The sequence below is a fragment of the Anolis sagrei genome, chromosome 6 (genome assembly GCF_037176765.1).
Source record: "Anolis sagrei isolate rAnoSag1 chromosome 6, rAnoSag1.mat, whole genome shotgun sequence".
NCBI lineage: Eukaryota > Metazoa > Chordata > Lepidosauria > Squamata > Dactyloidae > Anolis > Anolis sagrei.
Window position 1 is genome coordinate 114670850 of NC_090026.1, and position 24864 is coordinate 114695713.

Below are 24864 nucleotides of genomic sequence, written 5' to 3' on the forward strand. Positions count from 1 at the left end.
TTTTCATGGGGTCATTTCTATACGTTCAGCTCCAGAAAACCCCATGGTCTCAGGGATGCCATAATTCAGAACCAAAAATACAGTATACAAAAATAAGCCAGATATTAATTCTGGGATCTACTACATTGCAAAGCATGTCTCCCTAACAAGCCTGGGAGCCAGATTCTGCTCCCAGGCTTGCTCTTCTTTTAGCATGCCTCTTTCCATTTTTTGTCTTGTTCATTTTTGCTCCCCCCAAAAGCAGAGTGACTGAAATTTGCAACAAATTCCAATTAAATCTGGCATGCAGCTGTGAGTTAAGCAGACGAATGTGACTTACAGGGCTCAGCTGCCTATTTCTGCTCAACTCGAGGTTGGCTATGGTGGAGAGCAAATGTTAAAAATGATTTTTCTGTATATATTTTCTCTGACCATCTTCTCCTTCTATGAAGCTGCTAACACTCCACAGTAATAAAGCCAAGCAATGTTCTTATGTGGTCATACTTTCGGTCTCTTATAGGAATGTCTTGAATTTAATAAGGATGGTTTGAGAGATCTGTTTTTGTCCACTATAATGGATTGGCTACTAGTATGAGGTCCATCATATGTACTGTGTACAACATATAATTTTACAGTGGTGGTTAAGGGAGCAGAAGCCAAATCCTTGAGGCTAGGTGGGTAACACGATCTATTTTGTTAACCAAATAGCTCTTAAAATACTTTTAATTTTTGAAGAAAGTACCAATCTCAACATTCCTAGCTGTATATTGTCACAATTGTTAAAATGATCTGTACATCTTACATGGTCATGTCTGAGATGATTCCATATACTCCTGTAAATATTCTACCAGGAAAAGTTTCATTTTCAAGTAACTGGAATACTACTCCACTTTTATTTCTTTTTCTGAATCAGGGAGATAGTTTTCAGTGTCTGTGTAAACTCAAGCAAAAGTAGGAAATTGGTGGGCCTTCAGATGTTGTTGGACTTCAGATCACATCAGCTCTGGCTGTTGACCATGCGGTTTGAGGTTGATGGGCCCAACAATATTTGGAGGTCTGTAAGTTTCCAATCCCCAAACAAGGACCACAATTTTATTTGATTTGGCCAAAATTGCAGGACTATAATTTGGATTGATTCTAATAGCTAAAGTTAACTAATACTATGGGATTAAGCCAACTGAATGCAGAGACAATACAATGGCCATACTTTCCGCTATGAATAGGGTCCCTCCTCAGACACAAACCCATTGAATCCTACAATTTCAAGAATGTGGCCCATTAAGTCCTGAAAGAGGTCCCTTGCCTGACTCACCCTGACAGTGTACAGATACAAAAATCCCCTTTCATAATCTTGGGACCCATTGATAACTCAGCTATTCTGCCTTTCCCTATCAAAACTGTGATCACTTGAATCTAAGTAGAGATTCAGTAGAGAGTTGATGGAAAAATAAAAAAAATCCCAAACCAATCTCGGCATTTAAAAAATCTACTGAGCTCCACAGGTGGCTTGTTGTCTTGCCTAGGGTAGGTGCATTGGGTTATGACCAAATGGAAAATATGCTATGTTTGAGATGGGGTTGACCTCTACGTCCCTTTAAAGTCCACTATAGACATTGATGTCATGGACTTGGTGTAGTGGCCTGTTTCTGAAAAAGTCACAAGAGAGTGTTTTGACCAGATGGGTTTTGTATTTAGATTGTATACTTAGCCCAGTATTATACACTCCATGTATGGTTTTTGACTCTTTGAATGTATCGGACCACCTATATAAATAAAAATGTAATGTTCGTTTGTGGGATTAACAGAACTCAAAAACCAATAGGCCAATTGACACCAAATTTGGACAGCATACACCTAACAACCCAATGTATGTCCTTCACTCAAAAAAATTGATTTTGTCATTTGGGAGTTGTAGTTGCTAGGATTTATAGTTCACCTACAACCAAAGAGCATTCTGAACTCCACCAATTATTGCATTGAACCAAACATGGCATACAGGACTCCCATGGCCAATGGAAAACACTAGAAGGGTTTGGTGGGCATTGGCCTTGAGTTTGGGAGTTGTAGTTCAACTACATCCAGAGAGCACTGTGGACTCAAACAATGATGGATCTGGACCAAACTTGGCACAAATATTCCATACACCCAAATATGAACACAGATGGAGTTTGGGGGAAATATACCTTGACATTTGGGATTTGTAGTTACTGGGATTCATAGTTCACCTGCAATCAAAGAGCATTCTTTATCCCACAAATGACAGAATTGGGGCAAATTTCCCACACAGAACCCCCATGACCAACAGAAAATACTTAAAGCCATCCAGTCCAACTCTCTTTACCAGGGCAAGAAAATGTAATCAGAGCCTTCCTGACAAAGAGCCATCCAGTCATAAATATAGATAGATATATATGATCCAAACACACACACATAGTATCATAGATTTGAAAGGGACCCCTAAAGAAGGACTATGATATGTTGCATATTCCAGAGTAGGCAAACCAGACACTCTCCACATCAACATTGACAAAGAAACAGCAAGAAATACTGTTTATCCACAAACATGAAGAAATTACATATATTAGAAACCAACAATTTTTCATTACTTTATTTTCCAGATCACCAGACTGGGCCAGAGCAACACGTGGCAGGAGACGGCTAGTAGATCTCATAATTCTTTACTATTTGCCATCTTGACATGGGTGCTTGGAACTTGAATCTCTAAAAGTCTAGAGGAGCAAAGGTTTTCTATAGGTTGGTCCGATCTGAGTGACACCAGCTTTCTGGGGCAAAAAGAAATTTAGACATCTAGTTGAAGCCCTTTTAACTAGAGAAAGTAGAAAAGGAATTTGAGTCTCATACATGCAAACTATGAGTTCTGTAACTGAGCTATAGTTCCTGTTCATTCCTCAGGATGTGATATAAGTGGACACAGAATGCTGACTCCCACTTTCATTTCAAAACATGCATTACAAAACATTGTTCAAAGGGAGAGTCCTTCTACATATTGACACTTATACATATTTACTCAAAGTGTTGGCATAGATAGGTTCTTTTTTGGATCAAAATCCTAAACAATCAGTCGCTGATAACAATCCAGTACCTCTCCTTCATATATTCAATGCAAACAGATACATATTGTGGATAGAAAAAGGATTTAGGCAGAGCTTTTTACAAGAATAATAGCAATTTTGTGACATTTTGTAAACCAAAAATAGAAGTCTATTTAAGTTCACAGCCACAAATCTTAAAACTAGAACATATGAGAAGGCAGATCAGCTGCTTTTGCAATCCTGAAGTTTGTGCCCAAATATTACCACAACATAAAACCCCATGAGAAAAGCTGAGGTTTTAGCATAAAAACACAAAGTTTTGCATCAGAAAAACTGTTTGCTTGGGGATCCGGATGCTGAAATAGTGTGCATACATTCAAAATCTCATTTGGTGCTAAATAATGATACATGTTAATTGAATTTAGAATTGTTTAGAATTGTTATGGTAATTTATTTCACCTTTAACAATGCTTAATTAAGTCATTACAATTTGTTTAATGCTGGCTTCAGTACAATACCAGGATTGCTTAACACTCACCACCCCACATTAGAGGTTTTTGTGAGTTTTGTGTCTTCAAATCATTTCTGACATGGTTGTGTTAAGGCAAATTTATAATGGGATTTTTGCAGCAAGATATGTTCAGAGAGGGTTTGCCATTATCTTCTTCTGAAGCTGAAAGAGTTGACTTATTCAAGGTCAGCCAGTTTCCATAGCAGAGTGTTCCCAAAAGGCTTGACTTAGTAGAGCTGGTTTCCCAGGGTCTCAGTGTTTGTTAGAAGTCACTCCTGGGCCAGAAGTTACTTCTGGTCCAGAAGTCACTCCTGGGCATCCAGGAACATCCAGTCTGTAATATGTGGTAAATGAAATTAACCTGGTTTCATTCAATGTTTGGAGAAGTTGGTGAATGTTTTGGAGTTTGGGTGAAATTCCAGATGAGCCCTGCATTTCAGTCTAAGTTGAACCAATCCACATAGCCATGTACTGCCATCCCCCTTTCCTCGGCACTTCGTGATGCAGGAAAAAAATTATGTATCAGAGCTGTCATTTTTTCTGTCATTGTCTCTGTGTTTTTGTTTCACTTTGCTCTTTCTGTTTAACTATTTTTTAAAAATAATTGCCTAGTTTAATTGTAGTAGATGTAAATGTGTAGTTTTTGGTGGTTTTATATATTATGTGTGTATTTTATTTTGTCTTTTTCTTGAAATTTTATTTTTTAGAAAGACATGATACAAAAGGGAAGTGCAGTGTCTTCCAGTTTTAAGTCCAGCAGATACTGTCTCTTCTCACTTTTTGACCAGGACCATAGCAGTTGGGATGAAGAGAGAGCCTTTCATCTGCTTCTAGGCTTAGGCATGATAGAACTGTGCCTGCCTCTTCTTCTCATCTTCATCACCACCATGACTACCATGTCTGTCCCCCTTTCTCACATCATGCTATGATCTGTGCCATGAAATAGTCTACTTATGGTTCTTAGAAGAGCAGCCACAGTCCAGTTTTCTTCTGCTCTTCCAAAAATAAAGTAAACAATCTGCTGAACATTTATAATGGGATGGACAGCCAGCTTCAGCCTGGGCTTTTAAAAACAGAAGGAAAATCTCTCTTTTGTCTGTTGATTAATGCTGGGTGACTTCCAGAGTTTTGGCCCTGCCAATGAATTAAACTTGAGAAAAGCAATCATTGCTGGAAAATCATTATGTGAGTGTAACACAAGGTGTGTGTGTGTTCTGCATAGAACTCTATGATGTGCAAAAATATTTTCTTTAGAAGGTGCTGTAAATACTGTCAAACAAAGTCCTTTTCTTTCCCTTTTTTTCTAGACAAGGGAGGTAACTCTGTGTTAGGCAGAGAATTGGATGAATGTTATTTTCAATTCACAAGCGGTTTAACTAAATACATGCCAAACATACTTCCTCTTTGTCCCCCCCCCCCGCACCCGCTTGCCCATCCCCAGGTTTGCACAAAGGTGTCAGCTCATCTTGCATGGTTGGAATGAAAGTTACATATTCAGTCCATGAGCCATAAGTGCCTCACACATTTGGTTATAATAGATAAATGGGTGGAATCTCAAAATTGTAGAGCCCAAAAAAATCTTAAAGAGAATGGCTATTTATGTCACCCCTCCCTTTGAGACAGCAGCAAGCAATACTACAGTGCATTTGGTTAAGCTCTACTGAAAGATCAGCCTGCCTACAAAAGGCAGGCACAACACACTCATCAGACATATTTGGAAGCAGTGTCTGTTATTCAGTCTGTGAGGAAGACACCCAATATATTTTGGAGATTCTATTCTGCTTTCTGGACTCTTGGACCTGGATGACGATTACACTTTTGCACACCCTTTTGCTTGTTTTGGTTTTCTCCCATTGTCCAATGACTGGTTTCTCAGTCTCTTGACCTCTGAATCGCTAGTTACAAATGCTGCTTCACTCCTCTTCCAATTTCTTCGACCATTTCCCCTACATAATAGGATGACCTTAGAGCAGTGGTTCTCAACCTTTGGTCCTTCAGGTGTTTGGGACTTCAATTCCTAGATGCCCCAGTCAGCTTGGCCAACTGCCAGGAATTGTAAGAGCTGAAGTCCAAAGCACCTGAAGGTGTGATATTATGTTAAGCCCCTAAGTAGACTCTTGCATGCAATCCCAGTGCAAGTGGCCAACATCTTGTAGTAGTATAGAAAACCAGGAAGCTTTATTAGAAATGTAACTGGTGGTTTTCGTGGGAGTGAGAGAAGCACAGCACACTCGATTGTGCAGAAATGTGTTTAGCTTCATGTTGGTGCCTTTTGCTATTTTAACAGCCTGTTTCTGGAAATGACAAACTCAAGAACCTAGAGGTGTAAAAATGGAGGGCTTGCTAATTTGGTTCAACAGATGCAGGAAAACCTTGATTTCCTAATTATTGGAAAGTATTTTAATAATATTTTCTTTCAGGAAGGGTTCAAATCAATATAAACTGGGATTCTTGGTTTTACTGGCATCAGTGGAACAGAGTCCTATAGACTGGGAATCAACCCAGATTGCGTCCTTGCTCCTATTTTATCACTTTCTCTTTTAGGGCAGGTAATTTTTGTTCAGGAGAATGTGTGTGACTTTAGATTTCTAATCAGGTCGAGTCTGGCACAAAGCAGCCTCTGACAGAAGGAAAGAAACACCCAGAACTGAATTTCAGCAATCAATGTTAAATAATAAAAAATTAAAAGGAAGAAGCATTCTGTCAATAGTGCCCCCATAACAAAGGGGAAGCTCGTTTTATATTGATTAGCTCCTGTTAAATAATGTATTCCTTCTTCACAGCTGTAGAGGCTCTGGCAGAGTTGTTTATTGCAATCCAGGCCAATGCAGAACGGCTCTAAGTGAGCAGAAAAATCAATACAGTATCTGTAAACTTTCTTGCAAATGCAGTCCCATAGCTGGCTCTCTTGCTCCCATTAAGCCCGAGGAGTGTGAAATCAAGTAGCTTGTTACATTCCTTCAGCACCCTTCCAGGCCACAAAAGCATCCTTGAGCTGTTAATTGCAACTCATTTAAGGAATAGCTTTCTGCTGTGTTTTCTGCTTTTCATTGTGTTCATTGTCATTCTCTTAAAGGAATTAAGGAAAACAGTCTCCTGCAATTTCCACCTTGTTTTAAAGGGAGATAAATGGAGACATCATTTCATGGAATGTATATCATGTTGGGGGAGGGGGGGCAGGAAGAGAATTATTATTATTATTATTATTATTATTATTATTATTATTATTATTATATCAGATCCTGTCTGATCTTGGAAGCTAAACAGTGTCAGCCCGGGCTAGTACTTGGATGCGAGATTGCCAACAAACATAAAGTAGTGTTAGGAATGTATTTCTGGACGCATCTGCACAGGGTGTAAAATGTGTGCCCTCACACGTTTTTACCTGGGGCATCCAAACAACGCCTCAGGTAAAAATGAATTCCTTTTGCACAAAGCAGGAAAACCCTGCTTTGTGCCAAAGTAATTTGACAGCTGGAAAGACCCAAGTCTTTCCAGGTGTGGGCACTTTGTGGATTGGGCCTGGGGATCGCATTGCTCAACTTCTTGTCCCAATCCACACAGCTGTCTCAGGATTTCTTTGCTCATGGAGCCCGAAAACCCCAAGACATCCCCCATGACCTCCCAAAATCCCTTTTTAAAGCCTTAAAAGGAAAAAAAAATAACTCAAATGGCATTTCCCTGCTTCCGGCAGTCTCCTGGCACATAGAAATGATGTGCCAAGAGAATGAAGGCTTGTTCTTGGCCCTTCCTTCTCCTGGTGTGTCATTTTCTGGGGTTTTTTTTATTTGTGTCCTGCCGGAAGGTCTGGAAGAGCATCTGGAACCCCCCCCCCCAAAAGCAAGAGCTTTCTGGGGTATGTGTGGACTGTAGTGTGGTCCCAATCAGATTTTTGAAACCCGATTGGGCACGCATTAAAGTCCTGGCTAGAACCGCCCTCAGAGGAAGGACCTGGCAGAACTACTTCTGAGTATTCCTTGCCTAAAAACACCTATGAAATTCATGATATCACTGTAAGTTGGCTGGGAACTTGAAGATGCACACACACACATTGTAGGATCAGAGTTGTCTATTTCAACAACTGAAATATAATTAGAACAAAAATGAAAATTAGTGTTTTATTAGAGACACACTGGAACAGAGGATTAACTAGGTTGACAATGGATTGACTAGGACAATCCCTAATAAACTGGGACACAATATTGTCAGCCAAATAATAATAGTCTTCCTCTAAAGATAATAAAAATATGGTCCATATGAGGAAACGTGGGCTTTCAGAGAATGAGGAATCAAACTACATAGAGCTTTATACATCATAAGCAGAAATATGAATTGTGCCCGGAAATGGACTGGTAGCCGATAAGGTTGTTTCAACAAGGGACTTATATGTTTTTTATAACCAGCCTATAACCCCGAGCGATATACAAGACATATATTTTATTTAGTACTCTCTGGTGGAAGCATGGCAAATGGTGTGCAAGTCATCTTTCAACAGAGCCTGTTTTCCAGTGTTGGTTCCTTCCCCTTTTAAAACCAAGGAAGCCCTGATTAGCTTCCAAGGAGCTAAAAGAATACTCCAAAACACAGTTTGGAAGCCACTGAGGAAGATGAAGTGCAGCCAAGCTTCTGTGGTTTGGCTGCGCTGAGCACTTGGCACATCTCGCTTCCTCTACTATCAGCCCCTGTCTTTCCAAAAACATAGGGCCACTTTCCCAAACCTCCAAAGCAAACATACAAAGAACAAACCAACCAATAGACAAAACTAGTGCATTTCTGGGCTAAAGGTTGCCTTGTTTCTATGCTGAAATGATCTAATAGTGGACACATACCATGGTGGAGATGTTGCTTCATACATCTTTTCCTGTATTCTGCAGTCAACTGATAATATAATAATAAATTGTATTTCTTATCTATATTCAAGGCTTGTGGTGGCGTCCAACATAGCTAAAACACACAGATAGAAGCATAAAACCATTAAACCAGAGACATATTATTAAAATAAATTTTAAAAAAGTTTAAAATGGAATGAATACGTCAGCAGGAAGAGACAGGTCTTTAATTCTGTTTTAAACTTAACAACTCATTTAACTGTTGAACCCCTTCTGACAAATCTTTCCCGATGAGAAGGTCCTCTTGAGTGGGGAGGGGGGTATTATGGCTAGATATATAGCTGTTTTGAGCAATGTTTTTGAAAAGAAAGGTATACGTTTCATAAAAAAAAATACATGTAGCACAACTCTTGTACCCATGGGGCTATGTTCCCAGACTTTGTGTGAATATGCAAAAATGCAGATAACAGTGAATGTAATGGAGGACCTTTGGCCTAAGAATACTATAGATTCATACTGGAGGATCTCGAAAATGCCTAGAGAGAGTGCAATAGGTTATTTTCAGGAAGGGGCTCATAATCCATTTTTTCTCTGGCTGCTAAGTTCCTGCTCTTGACCTGCTCCAAGAAATGAAGGGAAAAAAGCACTCTAGCTCAGTGTTTCTCATCCTTCCTAATGCTGTGACCCCTTAATACAGTTCCTCATGTTGTGGCGACCCCCAACCATAAAATTATTTTCATTACTACTTCATAACTGTAATTTTGCTACCGTTACGAATTGTAATGTAAATATCTGATATTCAGGATGCATTTTCATTCATGGGACCAAATCTGGCACAAATATCCAATACTCCCACATCTGAATACTGGTGGGGTTGGGGGTGGGGGTGGGGGGTGGGGAGATTGATTTTGTTATTTGGGAGTTGTAGTTGCTGTCATTTATAGTTCACCTATAATCAAAGAGTGTTCTGAACTCCACCAGTGATGAAATTGAACCAAACTTGGGACACAGAACTCCCACAACCAACAGAAAATACTGAAAGGGTTTGGTGGGTATTGACCTTGAGTTTGGGAGTTGTAGTTCATCTACATACAGAGAGCACTGTAGACTCAAACAATCATGGATCTGAACCAAACTTGGCACAAATACTCATTATGCCCAAATGTGAACACTGGTGGAGTTTAGGGAAAAAAGACCTTGACATTTGGGAGTTGTTGCTGGGATTAATAGTTCACTTACAATCAAAGAGCATTCTGAACTCCACCAACGACAGAATTGGACCAAACTTGCCAAACAGAACTCCCACGAACAACAGAAAATCCTATGTTTTCTGATGGTCTTTGGCGACCTCTTTGACATTCCCCTCACAACCACCCACCCGAGGGATCCCAACCCCCAGGTTGAGAAATGATGTTCTAGCTAGTAAGATCTCAGGCCAATATTGGCCCATCAACACTGGATGTGAGGAGCTGACATTTTGAGCCATTAGCAATGATCAAACAAGACTCAACACCCAAGACCTATTTGTAGACTATGTCTACTTCCTCAGATCCTCAGTTTATGCTACCAACTTCATTCTCTCAGTTATTCTCCTGATCCCTTTGCATATTAATAAAGAATATTAAGTATATATTGAAATACTTAACACAGTTCTTTCAATAAAAATGAATGTGACAATAATATGGTCAATGAAGGGGAAGCAGTAACTATTGACTACTGAGTTAACCTCTCCATTTTCAGGTGATTTTTTAAAAAAAATCTCTTTACTACATTTAATAAATGCTTCATAAAATCAACCCACTCTTCCAGTGAAAATTAAAAATCAAAACAGCACAGATAAGTCATTTTCAAATTAGTACTTGATATAAATGATATTATCTATTCTTGTCAAGCTGTCCAGTGTTTTGGCCCTGCTGCTGACACCAAAAAATTGCTTGATTCCTGTTTGGATGACCCACTGGGGTTTGAGAGGTGAAAAGGGCTCCTGAATAATTTCTCAGCTATTTGGTTTTATCCTGGATTTCTCTCTCTCTACTCTTTACCATTCTCAGCTGTACATGCCAAGAATGACCTCAGCTTGGAATTATTTCTTACATTTCGACAATGAACAAAACGTGATTGTCAAGAAAATAGGAAAGGCAATGTCATTAGCAAACAGCAGACTGGATACCTTAAAAACACACAAAATCCAGCCTTCTGTTGGGAAATATCTTATGTGTGTTGTCGGAGGCCTTCATGGCCAGAATCACTGAGTTGCTGTGAGTTTTCGGGCTGTATGGCCATGTCCCAGAAGCATGTTCCAGAATGCTTCTGGAACATGGTCACATAGCCTAGAAGACTCACAGGAACCCAATATCTCATGTATTTGAAAGATTTCCAGTCTACCAGTGATATTCTGGATTTAAGCATTGATAAATAAGCCTATTTGAAAACATCCTATAGAACAAAGTTGATGCTACAAATGTAGCTATGTGAAAACCTTTTTTTAAAAAAGGTAGTTGTGTATTTTACTCAGTGCAGAATGTAGGGAAAGCACAAATAATTGTTGTTTATGTAGCTAATTCAAAGTGACTCCTAATATCAACAATACAATAGCCTCAGCTGTATTTATGTTTCTTCGAGTTGTTAATCAACTTATGGTGACCTCATTAATTTCATAGGGATTTTTAAAGGAAAAGAATAGTTGGTTATAGTTATCATTGCCTTAAAAATATGGATGACTCAGTATGATATTATGATACTATCCCCATGCTGGAGAAATACAAGATGGAGAAATACTTATTGATCTAGTGAACCACTGTGGTTAGAAAGTATAAAATCTAAAACTGGGACTTGAGAGAGCTGGATTCAAATGATCCATGAAGCTCATTGCATGACTCCAATCACTTTCTCTCCTCCTGGACTGTAAGCAACCGAATATTCTTGCCCAGATCTAAGAGTATATGTTCTTGAGATCCTGCCCTCTCTATAGATCTGGGCCAATGTTACAATGGCACATAATCTTAGACAAACTGGAAACATATCAAAGTATCCACAGAAGTATTGTTGAAGGCTTTCCCGGATGGCATCACAGGAGTGTTGTGTGGTTTTCAGGCTGTATGCCTGTGTTCTATCAGCATTTTCTCTTGATGTTTCACCTGCATCTGTGGCTGGCATCTTCAAATGATCCACGGAAAGTCAAGAAATATTAGTTTGCAAATAGAACTCATGTTACATAACAGTTTTGCATGACATCCACAACAACCCACAGCTCTCTCAGGAAAAAAAATGCCAGAAAAGGCAGAGGTTGACGTGGGTCAAGGAAGGTCTGAAGGTTAACCTAAACCAAACCTCCTTGGGGAAATTACTCTTAATAAAAAATGGAATATGTGTGCCCTTGGCAGCTGGAGGAATAAAAAAAAAACCACACACACACACACACACCCATCTTCAGCTCAAAAGACATGAGACATGCCACAGACTTGAGTTTTTTAATTCAGAATTATATTAACTTCCTGAGAAAATTAATTCACATGGGTTTTGTTCCTGCTGCTTCACCTGCTTTGCCCAGTGGAACTGTTTTACATTTGTCTGACCTCTGCATTGCCTACTTTCATATATATATATATATATATATATATATATATATATATATATATATATTCCATGAAACATTAAATTATGCTACCTAGTCATTCTCTGCAATGTGGGGAAAATACAGCAGCACTGAAAGTGGTCCAGTAGCATGGACCATTTTCACACTAAGAGTGAACTTCACAACAATTTTCTATAATTACTTGATTTTTCCATAGAACAAGCTGAAAGCTATACTTGCTATCCATGTAAATATTGCCTTGAACCCTGTGGGAGTTTTGCAGCTTATATTAAAATAAATTATACTGGGACTCATAGCATTATCATGCCCATTACACAACAGGACCCATAACAATGCCCATTGAATAATGGGCATGGTATTAAATCATCTTGCACCATGTTCCTCAACATGTAACCATGTCTCTGCTCCTCTCTTCAGGGTATAAATGCCATGCATTGCTGCAACTTCATTTTCCAATTCTTGTCAGCTTGTGAAGATATAAATACAGTGTGCCTGCCCAACCTATTATTAATAGACACTTTTCAGAATTAAGATTTTAATCTACTAAATAAAACTATTATATCACAGTACCTTTGCAATTAAGGGATTTTTATCCATAAACCTGGCATTATTAATGTCATGTTATTCTATTTTTTTTAAAAAAAGAAAGGGGTAGGCACTGCACTTTTCTCTTGCAGAAAAATGTACTCTCAGTATGAATTGAGGGCATTCCACCACTTTCCTTTTTTGCTTTTCTTTGCCTTCGGGGCCTTGGAGGAAAGATAGGATAGAAGCTGGCCACTTTTATGTAGAAGAAAGAGCAGAACCAGAATGTGTTCCCAATCCACATTAGGGCTTGCATCGGTTTCCTTTCAAAATGCAGCCTAGTCTCTAGCTCTTTGCCCTTAGTTTATAGTGTGTTTTGTGTCACAGAGGACAGTCCTTTAATTCAAGGGATCAGTCTTCCAGATGGTTTTTGGCATACAGCTCTCACCAGGACAAATTAGCATGTTCAATGCTAAAAAATTCCAAGATCCGTGGTCAAATTAGGGCCAAAAGAAGATGTAGCATAAAGTTCTACCAGCTAGAACTCCATCATGGATGGCCCTTGTGGTCTCTTCTAGCTCTGTCACTTTTCTGATCTCTGCAAACTCTTCTATTTGCCTGGTGCATCTCCCTAAATAATAGATGGAGGTCTAGAAGTCATGAAGTAGAGAAGCTAGTGAGCAGCCAGAGGAGCATAAATACAAGACACTCAACAGGAGGGTTGAGTGGTCATGAGTAGATGCAACCACTTTCAGTACGGACCAGGGAGATGATAGCATTCTTTTGGAAAGTTCAACTTGTTCATCAGGTTGAATTTCTGAAGGAGTGCTCATTCCTGTAAGTCTTCACTTTCTGAGAAAGATGAAAGGGGTGGAGGGCATGACAGTCATCTAGTGCACAATGTAAATCAGGGGAGTTGGCAATTATGATAGTTGGAGGGTGGTGATGAGGCATCTTTTAGGATCTTCTAGGGGTTCTCCAGATTTTAGAGAAAGTGACATCAGTGCTGTGTATCCAGATGTAGATATAGAGCTGAACAAAATTATGTAGGTACAAGTCATTAACCAATTGTCCATCTAGTTCATATACTTCCCTTGCATTTAGAGAATATGTATACTGATAATGGTGGTAGAAAAATAATGGTATTAACATGTTCCAGAACTTGTATAGCAGAAGTGTTTATGATAGCATTATCAACTAGGGGTCTTTTTTCTAATATCACAAGCCAGCAAATGGATACAAAGCGAAGCTTGAAAACTCTAGTCTCCACAGTTGATAAATGGCTTTGCTATTTCATTCCTAAACACAGTGCTGCTGCACCAGAGGAATTCCTTTTCCAAAAGGGGCAACAGCAGTGGTAAAATAATCTCATCTAAACAAGATTGTGGCTTGGAATGTTTCATCCTTTGACACTACCTAACACCTCTTGCTGTGGCCCCATTGATTGCTGAGGTCAAAGCTCTAGGGACAGGAGATGTAGAAAGCAGAGCCGTATTTTGCAAACACACAAAAGGATTTTGCCATTGTTGAGATGCAGAATTCATAGGGATATTCAAACTCTTGAAATATTGAAATATTTCAGGGTATAGCTCTGGAGAAGCTTTGAAGCTTGGAGTATAAATATCTGATTGGGGTTTTGAAGCCCTGCTTAATTCATTTGGGGTGGATTAAACAGATAAACTCAGATTAATTCATTTTCTTTATTTTTCATTGCATCTCATGTTGACATCAGTTTGTAAATTTGTCTCCATAAAATCTTCATAAATGTTTCTAAGTAAGTCCATGCTGTTGTCCCAAAGTGCATGCATTTTTCTAAGACAACATTATTTCTGGTAAGCATAGAGAAATGTCTAAAATTAAGAGGGGTGATTTAGTTTTATTGCCTTTCTTTTTTGGATGACCTAATCAGCAAAAAGTAGCCTGAGACTATATTTCTCTGATGAGTACCAGATACTATCCGTGAGTATATTTATAGTATCTCCTTGGTAAGGTAGAAGGCAATGAGAAAAGAGGAAGACTCAACCAAGAAAGCCATTGCCTTGAGTTTGCAAAATCTGAACAGGGTTGTTGATAACAGGACGAATTGGTGTTGTCTTATTCATAAGGTCAAAGAATCATAGTATTGGAAAAGACTCCAAAGGCTATTCTGCCACAAAGAAATACATAATCAAAACAGTCCTAACAAATAGCCATTCAGCCTCTTTTAAAATGTCCGGAGAATAATATCCCAATGTACTCTGAGGCAGTGGGTTCCACTGATGGACAGTTCTTTATGTCAGGACATTCTTCCTTAATGTTACATGGTATCTATTTTTCTGTAGTTTGAATCTACCATTAGTTGTCATCAATTAACAACTACATCCCTGAGCACTTTGAACTCAGCATCACTGGAGCATAGTGAAAATTAAAATAGTACCACCTCTGGGATGGCCAACAGTTAATTGGCATTTATAGGCATCACTATTTTCAGCTAGATGAGGGTTCAGTGATGCACTGATATGAGGGAGTGACCACTAGGGAAGATTGTCCTGACTGGTAATTTCAATGTTTATTAAAATTAAATTGATTGATTCCTTTAATTAATTAATTACATAATACCACATTCCTAGTAAACTCCACTGCTTTGGATTAGAGTACAGAGATTGTGGAAATATTACTTTTTCAGGTTACAACTCCCAAAATCCCTCAATCACACCTTCTACACCTTGCCTTGTTGAGCATACCTGAAGTCAGGTTAACTGGTTAGTTAGTTTCCAGAACATATTTTTTACTATCAGCATATGTTTATTTTTCTTTACATTTTTTAAGGAGGGTGAGGAAGCTCCCAAATTAAGATTTGCTAAGACGTGATGCCTTTACTTCCATGCTACTTATCTGACTGCCATGGGCAGCTCATTCCTCTTGGGAAATGAAGCAGATTGTCAGTCTATTTACTGGACGTGAAGGATGCCTGACAGTTTCTCAGCAGAAATATTCACTTGTCAAGGAGGCATTTGATTCCCTTGTAGATTCTGCCATCTGCCAAATAAATATAGACATGTGGAAGCTGAAAGTATTTTGCACATATATAATAGGCAAGTGCTACAGTATATTATATTGCACTGACTTTCAGATTCATTCTCACTTGCACAGTGAGAATAAAATGCAAAGTGCATTTTAGAGAGACAATGTGGCATAGAGTTTGAGTGTGGGACTAAGACCATGGGAGACCAGGGTTCAAATCTGTGCTAAGCCATAGAAACCCATTGGATGACATTGGGCCAGTCATGCATGTTCAGTCTAAGAGGAATGGCAAATCACCTCAGAATAAAATTTGTCAAGAAAACTATATGATAGTTGGGAATCAACTTGCAAGCATACAACAATTACTATGAAACTTGTTTTTGAAAAGATACCTGTTCATACTAATGCAATGCCACTTTTAACCAGAATTGTCATATGATGTTATGAAATAGACCAGCAAGACTGCAAATACCAGCAAGACTGGGATGTTTCCAAGACATTACCAAGCTAGTTTTTCAAGAAAAAGAGGTGCTGTGCATTCCTGGTAAAGAAGTCCTATGAATTATGGCCTTCCAGAGGTTGGTGAAATGAAATTCCTATGATTTCTCACTCTTGGCTCTGCTAGCCAAGGTTGAGGATAGAAGCTGTCCAACAAGATTCCACATTTTCCACCTGTACTCTTTAGAGTCAGAGAAAGTAGAGTAAATAATGTTGCATCACCCAGTTCAAGTTCGTAACAGCTTATCTGGCTGCTTCACCTGTTCCTGAAGCAATGGAAGGTTCCCAAAGTAAGAGCATTTCTTGGTTGGGCTGTCTCTTCTCAAATAACATTAAAATAAGGACAATTTCCTGCTGTGATGTGGGAAACATTCTTATACTGACAAACAGATTATCTTTTGGGGTCATGGAACTGGTTTTGGAGCCTCTGAAGCTGAGAATGCTACTGTTTGGGTGATCGGCTGCTGGCCCATCACTCCTAAGCAATAAATATGCACAGAGCATCACATGAAGTTGCAGCTGTATTGATTCATCCAGGCTCAGTTTAAAAACCACCAGAGAATGAGACTCCATTTGCACTCCCGGGCAGCGTATTTCCTGTTGAACAGCTCTTGCCATCAGCAGGTTCTTCCTAATCTTTAGGTGGATTCTCTTTTCTGTAGTTTCTAAGTATCTTAATCTCTGGACAAGCAGGAAACAAGCTTGATCCCGCTTCAATATTCTTTCAAATCCTAAATGATGGTTATCAGGTTCCTTCTAAACCTTCTCTTTTCCAGGACCAAACATACCCAGCTCTCTAAGTTGCATATAGCTTGGCTTCCAGAACTTTTATGATTTTGGTGGTCTTTATTTGGACATCTTCCTATTATTTATTTATTTATTTATTTATTTAAAACATTTATATTCCACCCTTCTCACCCCAAAGGGGACTCAGGGCGGATCACAGCATATATACGGCAAACATTCAATGCATAAACATTAAAAACATTTATCTCAATATAAAAATACAGCATTTAAAACCATATTAAAAAATTGCCACATCATTTCTGTAAGTCATGTCACCAGTTGCATCTGCTGACATTGGAAATTTCAGCTGCAGCCAAGGTTGAAGACTATAGGCCTTTTAAGGAGGTAAGTAGGCAATATTCAGAATGGACATCAGGCATACATAGGATGTGGTTAGATGCCTTTGCTTGGTGTGTTCCAGCTTCCAATGTTCACTTTTCCACTTTGGGGTAGCTGCTATTGGTATTCACAATCTTTATTGTCAGAAATACAACAAATAATTCTGCATTGGGAGTGGGTAGAGAGAGATTATGATTTTGTATTTTCCCCATCAGGCTATTAAAGAATCCCTGGTTTCAACTTTCTGTGGAACTTCTGCATGTAAGAGAAAGTGAATTAATTAAGTGATAGCTATATTTGATCACTTCTGACTTTGTTGTAGGAGGCAAGGTTCAGAATTGTCTTGTCTTCGGACCCTTCTTTTCCATCACGGAATATAAAAACAGCAAAGCTGGAACTTAAAATATCACTAATTATTTTAACGCTGAGAGCACAAAATGTCCCCAGTTCATTCATTAAAGAAGTTTCACCTCCACCCTGTTCCAACGCAGTCAGTATTCCTGTCAGAAGTATACAATAAACAACAATGTTTCTGCTGTGAGTACAGCTCTGAGTATAATGCGCTGCAACCCCTTGCTGTTATCAAATATCCTTAGACATTTGTAGTGAGGCATTATTTAAATGTCAGTAATAGTTTTGACAGCTACTTTTAATTCCATCTTGGGAAACAGCTAGACTGTAGAAATTAATCTATGCTTGTTGTTTGCACAGAAATCAGATTGAATCCTGATAATATTCATGCTTTATCAGAGTTCTTACACTGCTTTCAGTAGTGATGCTAAAATTATTTTTAAATGAAAACACTTTATTGATCATTTTTAGTATTATTGATTTTATTGTACATGGCTCATAGATCTTTAGACAAGATAGAGGGATATAAATATTTTAATAAATAAATGGTTACAAAACTCTTATGTCATGAGAAAGAACTAAAAGACATTTCTAGATATAGACTTGTCTCTTACCTCTTTTCTTTGGTTTCCAGGGGTGAATGAAGGCTGAATATATTTTGATAGGAATGGGAGGAGGTAAAAAGAAGAGAACTGAAAAACTTAAAAATACAATTGCAAGTGAAAATGACCTGCTTTAGGATAGCCCTTTCTAACCTGATAATTTGCAGACTCCCAGCATCCACAAACAACAATTGTATTATGAATTTTGTAGTCCTTGGGGGTTGGAAATCAAGGGTGGGGAGAGGCACTTTTAAAACAACATGAATGTCACATCGGAAGACACCAGTGATGACATCTACTTCATTAGATGATAGTATCAAAGCCCTTGTCTTTAATCAGATCAGATCTCATGATCTGATCTGAAAACCAATGTGCAAACAACACCTGAATTAACATACCCTCCAATATTTCACAAAGGGACAGGTGAGTGTAGTCAACTTGACAAAAGTAATTAATAAAGAATAGACAAGTTAGAAAAGCCGCGAGTCTACAAAAAAGGACAAGATTTGACCTTTCTTCTCCTTTCTCCTCTGTTAACTGAGTGAAAATAATTTTTGCAACTTAAACTCAGTTTGCAGCAGTTAAAGTAAACCAAAGAAAAAGGGGGAAGGGGAGAGAAAAATTGGGATGCTTTAAAAGCAGGTGAAAGAAAAGTGATCCCAGTAGAAGATTTACTTAGCCCAGTAGTTTTCAGTGAATGATTCCAATCATTCTGTATTTGAGTATGGGAATATGACTAGCTATATTTCCCCTGTCCCTGTTTTGAATAAGACAGGAGTAGTCGTGGGTGGAGGGAACTATAGCAGCTTGGTATTTTGAAAGACGTAGCATTGTTTCACATGCAGAACTATAATGCTGGCTTTTTTAGCAGTATGATGCAACGACCAAAAAAGCCAATGGGATTTTGGGCTGCATCAAAAGGAGTATACTGTCTAGATATAGGGAATTCATGGTGCCTTTGTGTTCTGTGTTGGTTAGACCTCACCTGAACTACAGTGTCCAATTCTGGGCACCACAGTTCAAAAGAGATATTGACCAGCTGAAAGGTGTTCAGAGGAGGGCAAGTAAAATGTTCAAAGATCTGAAGACCATGCCCTTAGATGAGCAGCTTAAAGAGCAGGGTATATTTAGCCTACAGAAGAGAAGGTTGAGAGGAAACATGATAGCCATGTTTAAATATGAGAAAGTGTCATAAGGAAGAGAGAGCAGATTTGTTTTCTGAAACTAGGACTAGGAGCAATGGGTTCAGATTACAGGAACGGGGACGGGGATTCCAACTTAACATTAGGAAGAACTTCCTGACTGCATGAGCTGTTCAACAGTGGAACTCGCTGCCTTGGAGTGTGGTGGAAGCTCCTTATTTGGAAACTTTTAAACAGAGGCTGGATTGGCATCTGTCAGAGGCGCATTGATTGTGCATTCTACATGGCAGGGGGTTGGACTAGATGGTCCATGTGGTTTCTTTCAACTCTATTATTCTATGATTCTCTGATGTGCCCCACAGGCCTCTGAGTGTAGAAAAAGGTTGAGAACTATAAGGAAACTCAAATCTACTTCAAGTCAGTTTATGAATGTTTGCAACTTTTCAGGTGATATGAATCCCCCTTAATTTAAATCCTTAAGGCCAGAAGCACATATTTTGAATGCTTTTGGATTCTGTAAATTTTACATGTTCATAATAAGTTGGAACCCACATCTAAGCATAACATTCATTTATATTTCATATCCACCTTATACACATAAAGTGAAGATAATTTTATTCACAGCATTTTAAATAATTTTGTACATGAAACCATGTTAGTGCACTAACAGAAAGCAACAATGTCACTTTCTCAGCCATGTGGACCATTTTGGAGTCTTTTAGATTTTGGAATTACAGACAAGGAATGTTCAACTTGTATTCAAACAAACAGTCAGTATAAATAACAATGTAAACAATGGTCAGTAAGCACAGAGATATAGCTTGCTTTTAAAAGACTGTAAATGCACATAAAACATATATTTGTGTATTCATAACATGATCTGAACTTATAAATAATGAGATTCATATAAATACAGATGGAATATCCTACATCAGATTGGTGCAGTATCAATCTCCATATAAGGAGTTACATGTTTTTGTGCTACTTTCTGTTGATTGTATTGTCAAAGGCTTTCATGGCCAGAATCACTTGATTGTTGTAGGTTTTTCAAGCCGTATGGCCATGTTCTAGAAGCATTCTCTCCTGACATTTTGCCTGCATCTGTGGCAGGCATCCCCAGAGGTTGCGACTTCACAACCTCTGAGGATGTCTGCCGCAAATGCAGGCAAAACGTCAAGAAAGAATGCTTCTAGAACATGGCCATACAGCCTGAAAAACGTACAACAACCCTTCTGTTGATTGGCAACGGTATATAATCAAATGCATAAAGTAATGTGCCCAGACAGCTTCCCATGTACAGTTCTGCTTTTGAAATTGAATGTGGATATTGTGCATCAGACAAAAAATGTTGCACTGCTTCCGGAAGGGAAATTACATGTGTAATTACATCAACAATATTCTTGCTAATGCTTACTTTTCCTTCTCTGTTCTTAACAAAGATAAGATTATGGTTTTGCATTGTTCATCCAAGATTTCTTTTCAGTCTATCCTGGAAGTCTCTTATTAAAAAAATATATACAATTGATGGAAGTCAGGAGAACAAGCGACTAGTTTTGTTTAGTTTAAGCCGGATAATCAGAAATACTTTTAAGAAATATTATTAATTTAACTTCCTTTTATTGCAGCCTCAGGTCGTGTCCTGCATATGATTACCTCCTTGAAGCAGAATACTGAAGCAACCTTGAATTTTTTTAATCGATTGAATGCATTAAAAATATAAAAGCACTAAAAAGCATACGCAGAGCTAGTGATATAGTTGGCATTCATGTCAGATGGATAGATTTCATGCCGCAGTCTCACATTGAGGAATGTAGTCAGGCTACATAGTTGCAATAATGCATAAAAGAAGGCCAAAAATCTCAAGCACGTATGTACTCTGACAACAATTTAGTGTGCATCCAGACTAATTATAATTATAAAGATTTAAGTCTTCCATATACAATACCATAAAGTTCAAGATTTTCTTCTTTTATTTTGGAGATCAATACACATTTGTTTATGCCAGAATATTTTCTGTCAGTTCCCAGTACAATCAGAGATTTCTATACCAACTCCCCAGGCCCATTTATATTAATCCAGCATACAATTGAGAAGAACAGGGTCAAAATCTGGGGACTTTTCAATCAGTCTGAATGAGTCCTTATTTGGTAATATCAAACCCAATGACTAACAACCTTGTCACATGGCCACCGGAGTCGTCCCACATCATCTTGTGTCATTGGGGTGTGTGGCGAACCTGGCATCCCACGCCCCACTGGAGATGTCCTTCATTCCATGGGGGAAGCATGGAGCACATGTGGAGCATGCAGCTCCCCCCCACTTTGATTTTAACATCAACAAAGGAAGCCTTCTGTCTTGCCATGGTGACAGCATGCGCTGACTCTGCCCTCCTTCAGCCATTTGATGGGAGCCTGTGGGCTCAATGGGTGACCTGAGCTAAACTGGCTCATGCCATCAGTTGGAGAGCCAGAACCTTCTATACTTTCAGGTTGGATTTAGGACTTTATCACACAAGTCTGGTAAGTTTAAAAAGGTGCTTTTGTATGGAGTTTACAGCATGATGTCAAATTTGAATTGGACTTTAATCTTATTTATTTATTATTTATTTATTATTTAAACTTATATGCCGCCACTCCCCTGGGGCTCGGAGCGGCTTACAAGAATAGCTAAAATCTAATCTTGATTGGATTGTGCATTTTCATTGAAGGGAAAATATTGTTGCTCTTCTGTCATTCCTTCTCCACTAATGTCCTTCCTCTGTAATTCTAATGTTGTGAAATGGAAGAAGGTGTTGCAAGAATGCTGAAACCAATTTGCCTGTCAGAGCAATTTACAGATTGATAAATGGATGGTACCCTGCCCTCAGAATTGCAATCTCAATGTGACATGCAAAGAAAAATAATGGAGGCAGGATTAAGTCCAGTAGATTCTGCTAGTTCTTCTCCCTCCATGGCCTGAGCACTGGCGGTTGGGAGTGTTGGAGGGACTTCATCTGCTTCTGGGCCTAGGCATGACAGATGCAGTTTACTGAGTATTGAAAGAGGACTCCAGTAGATCAGGGTTCAAATCACTGCTCAGTCATGAAAACCCACTGAGTGACCTTTAGTGAATCCACTCTCAGCCTTAGAGAAAATCAACAGCAAACCTCCTTTGAATAAATCTTGCCAAGAAAACTGTAGGTTTTCTTGCATCAGAATTGACTTGAAAGCACATAAAAACAACAAACTATGCATGTTTAGATATTGTTTTTGTGCCTTTGGAATACAAAACCCAATACTAGTTCCCAGAGGAAGCAAGACATCAACATAGAGAACTCAGTGAGGAAAAAATACAGTTCAATGGCAGATGTTATTATATGAATTTAAATGAATGCATTGTATCAATATCTTTAAAAATTCAAGGTTATGTCAATATTTTAGTTCAGTGAGATAGCTACCATATATATGGAATAGAGTCTGAGGTTACTAAAAGTAAGGATTGCCATTTAAGCAATCCCTTGTACCAAGGCTGAAGGGACTCTTTGCCCAAGATCTTGGAAACATCTAATAGTGACAGTCTTGAGCTTGATGGGCAGAGTTGGGTTCTATTCATGAGTGTAACTTCCATATTACATTAAAACAGGCAGTGAGTTTAAGACAGATTTAAGTCTTCCATATACAATGTGATAGGATTTCAGTTTAAGTTCAGATGGAGCTTCAGAGGTTCATAATGTATATCTAACCTGTAAAATGTGAGGGAACATGTTGCTTTTACAGCAGGAGTAGTGATCCTTTGAGTTTCCCAATGAACTGCTTTGAGCTACCACAATCCCTGGTTTTGCATTTCTTAATCCATTGTCCATGCTAGCTAGGGCTTCTGGGAGTTGAAATCTAAAATATTTGCAGGTCCAAATCTCCCCATTAATGGTTTATTACATAAAATGAGGTGTTCTATAAAATGAGAAAAAAGATTTTAAAGTATCATGTTTTTCATAGAAATTATGAAAAATAAGCATACTATTGTCATATTTCTAGTAGGTGTCTCTACATGTAAAATAAATAGTTTATTCTCATAAATTAGCTATATTCACAGATGGAAATAGGGAAACAAGAAAAAACAACATAGAGAAAATCCTATAGCAAGTCCAGAATGAAGACTACCGTATTTCCTATGCTATAATAGTGACTCAGAAATGACTTTTTAACAGTTTACAGAGATGATAATGCAGAGAAGCCATGTTGACCAAGGTTTTGATGTGAATTCTTCCCACAAAGTCATAATACAATACAGCGAGAAAGACTTTCATGCCTAAATCCACATTACATCTACACTGTAGAATTAATACAGTTTGACACCACTTTAACTGCCAAGGTTCAATACTATGAAATTGTGGAAGATGTAGTTTTACAAAGTCTGTATCCTTCTCTGCCAAAGTGTGCTGGTGTCTCACCAAATGACAACTCCCACTGAGCTATGGCAATTGAAATGGCATCAAACTGTTTGAATTCTTCAGTGTAGATGCAACCCCCAGTTGTTAATCCCAGCTAGAAGAAATTCATTGAATTAATGGGAGTTACACAAATAGTGATTTATTTTATGTTTATTATTTATTATTAATTTTATTTATGTTCCAGTGTGGGGTGGAAGGCAGTTCACTACACCTCCCAATCACAAGAATTAAAATAATAATAATAAACAGGTCCTATCAGAAGCAGTGCTAATTTAAATCTGTTTAAAATAATTTAAACTATAAGTTTCATTGACTGAATGAGTCTAACCTAGTTATAACTAATATACAGGATGTAGGTCTCACAAGCTGGACTTGACTGTGTGGCTCGGGCCTTTTGCACATTACTATTGCAGCATCCACAGAATCCACAATTTTCACATTTCTATGGCAACGTAAGCAACAGTTGATCGTGGGTTGTTCCAGGGCATCCAGTGAATTACCTTGCTCAGCCGAACACTCAGCAGGTGGTCTCTCTGCAGGCGGCTACAGTTCCTCAGCTTTTATTTTCCATAAAACTGAACAGGTAATGATTTACCTCCAGAAGATTTTGTGAAACTGAAGATGATAAGGCTGGTAAAGCACCTTGTGCTACAGAAATTATTCATTGACAATAACAGCAACAGCAAATAAGAAATTTCATCATAAGGGAATCAAAGCAAACCTGTCTTGCCCCATCTGGCTCTTCTACATGTTGCATGATGCAATTTACTTTGGAACCAATGTACAAATGCACTACAGGGATTTGGGAATGATACCCAGGAAGTATTCAATGTGGTCAACTGTAACTATGAGACCTTCGCTCATTCAACGTTCTACATTATCCAACACGGTCTACCTCCCGCCCGGATCCACAGCTGTTTCAATACATTGTGATGTTCTGGTGCTAAATTCATAAATATAGTAATTACTACATCATGTTACCATGTATTCAACTGTTTTTTCCTGTCCATTTGTTGTAAAACATTGTGTTTCAATGCTTAATTTGTAAAACCATAATGTAATTTGATGTTTAATAGGCTTTTCCTTAATCCCTTCTTATTATCCAACATTTTCGCTTGTTCAACATTCTGGTGGCCCATTTATGTTGGATAAACGAGACTCTATTGTACTGTATAAACATATGTAGGGCAATCACAACGGGTTCTCAGGATCCACAGATTCT

At 38.4% G+C, this 24864-nt stretch overlaps 1 long non-coding RNA gene across 1 annotated transcript in view; it reads right to left on the reverse strand.

Annotated features, from left to right (window-relative positions):
• LOC137097279 (uncharacterized) overlaps positions 1 to 24242 on the reverse strand; it is a 48046-nt gene extending 23804 nt beyond the window's left edge. Inside the window, exon 1 of the long non-coding RNA XR_010910110.1 lies at positions 24143 to 24242. This is a non-coding gene — a long non-coding RNA (uncharacterized lncRNA). The remainder of the gene's footprint in view (positions 1 to 24142) is intronic.
• Positions 24243 to 24864: the final 622 nt, after the last annotated feature.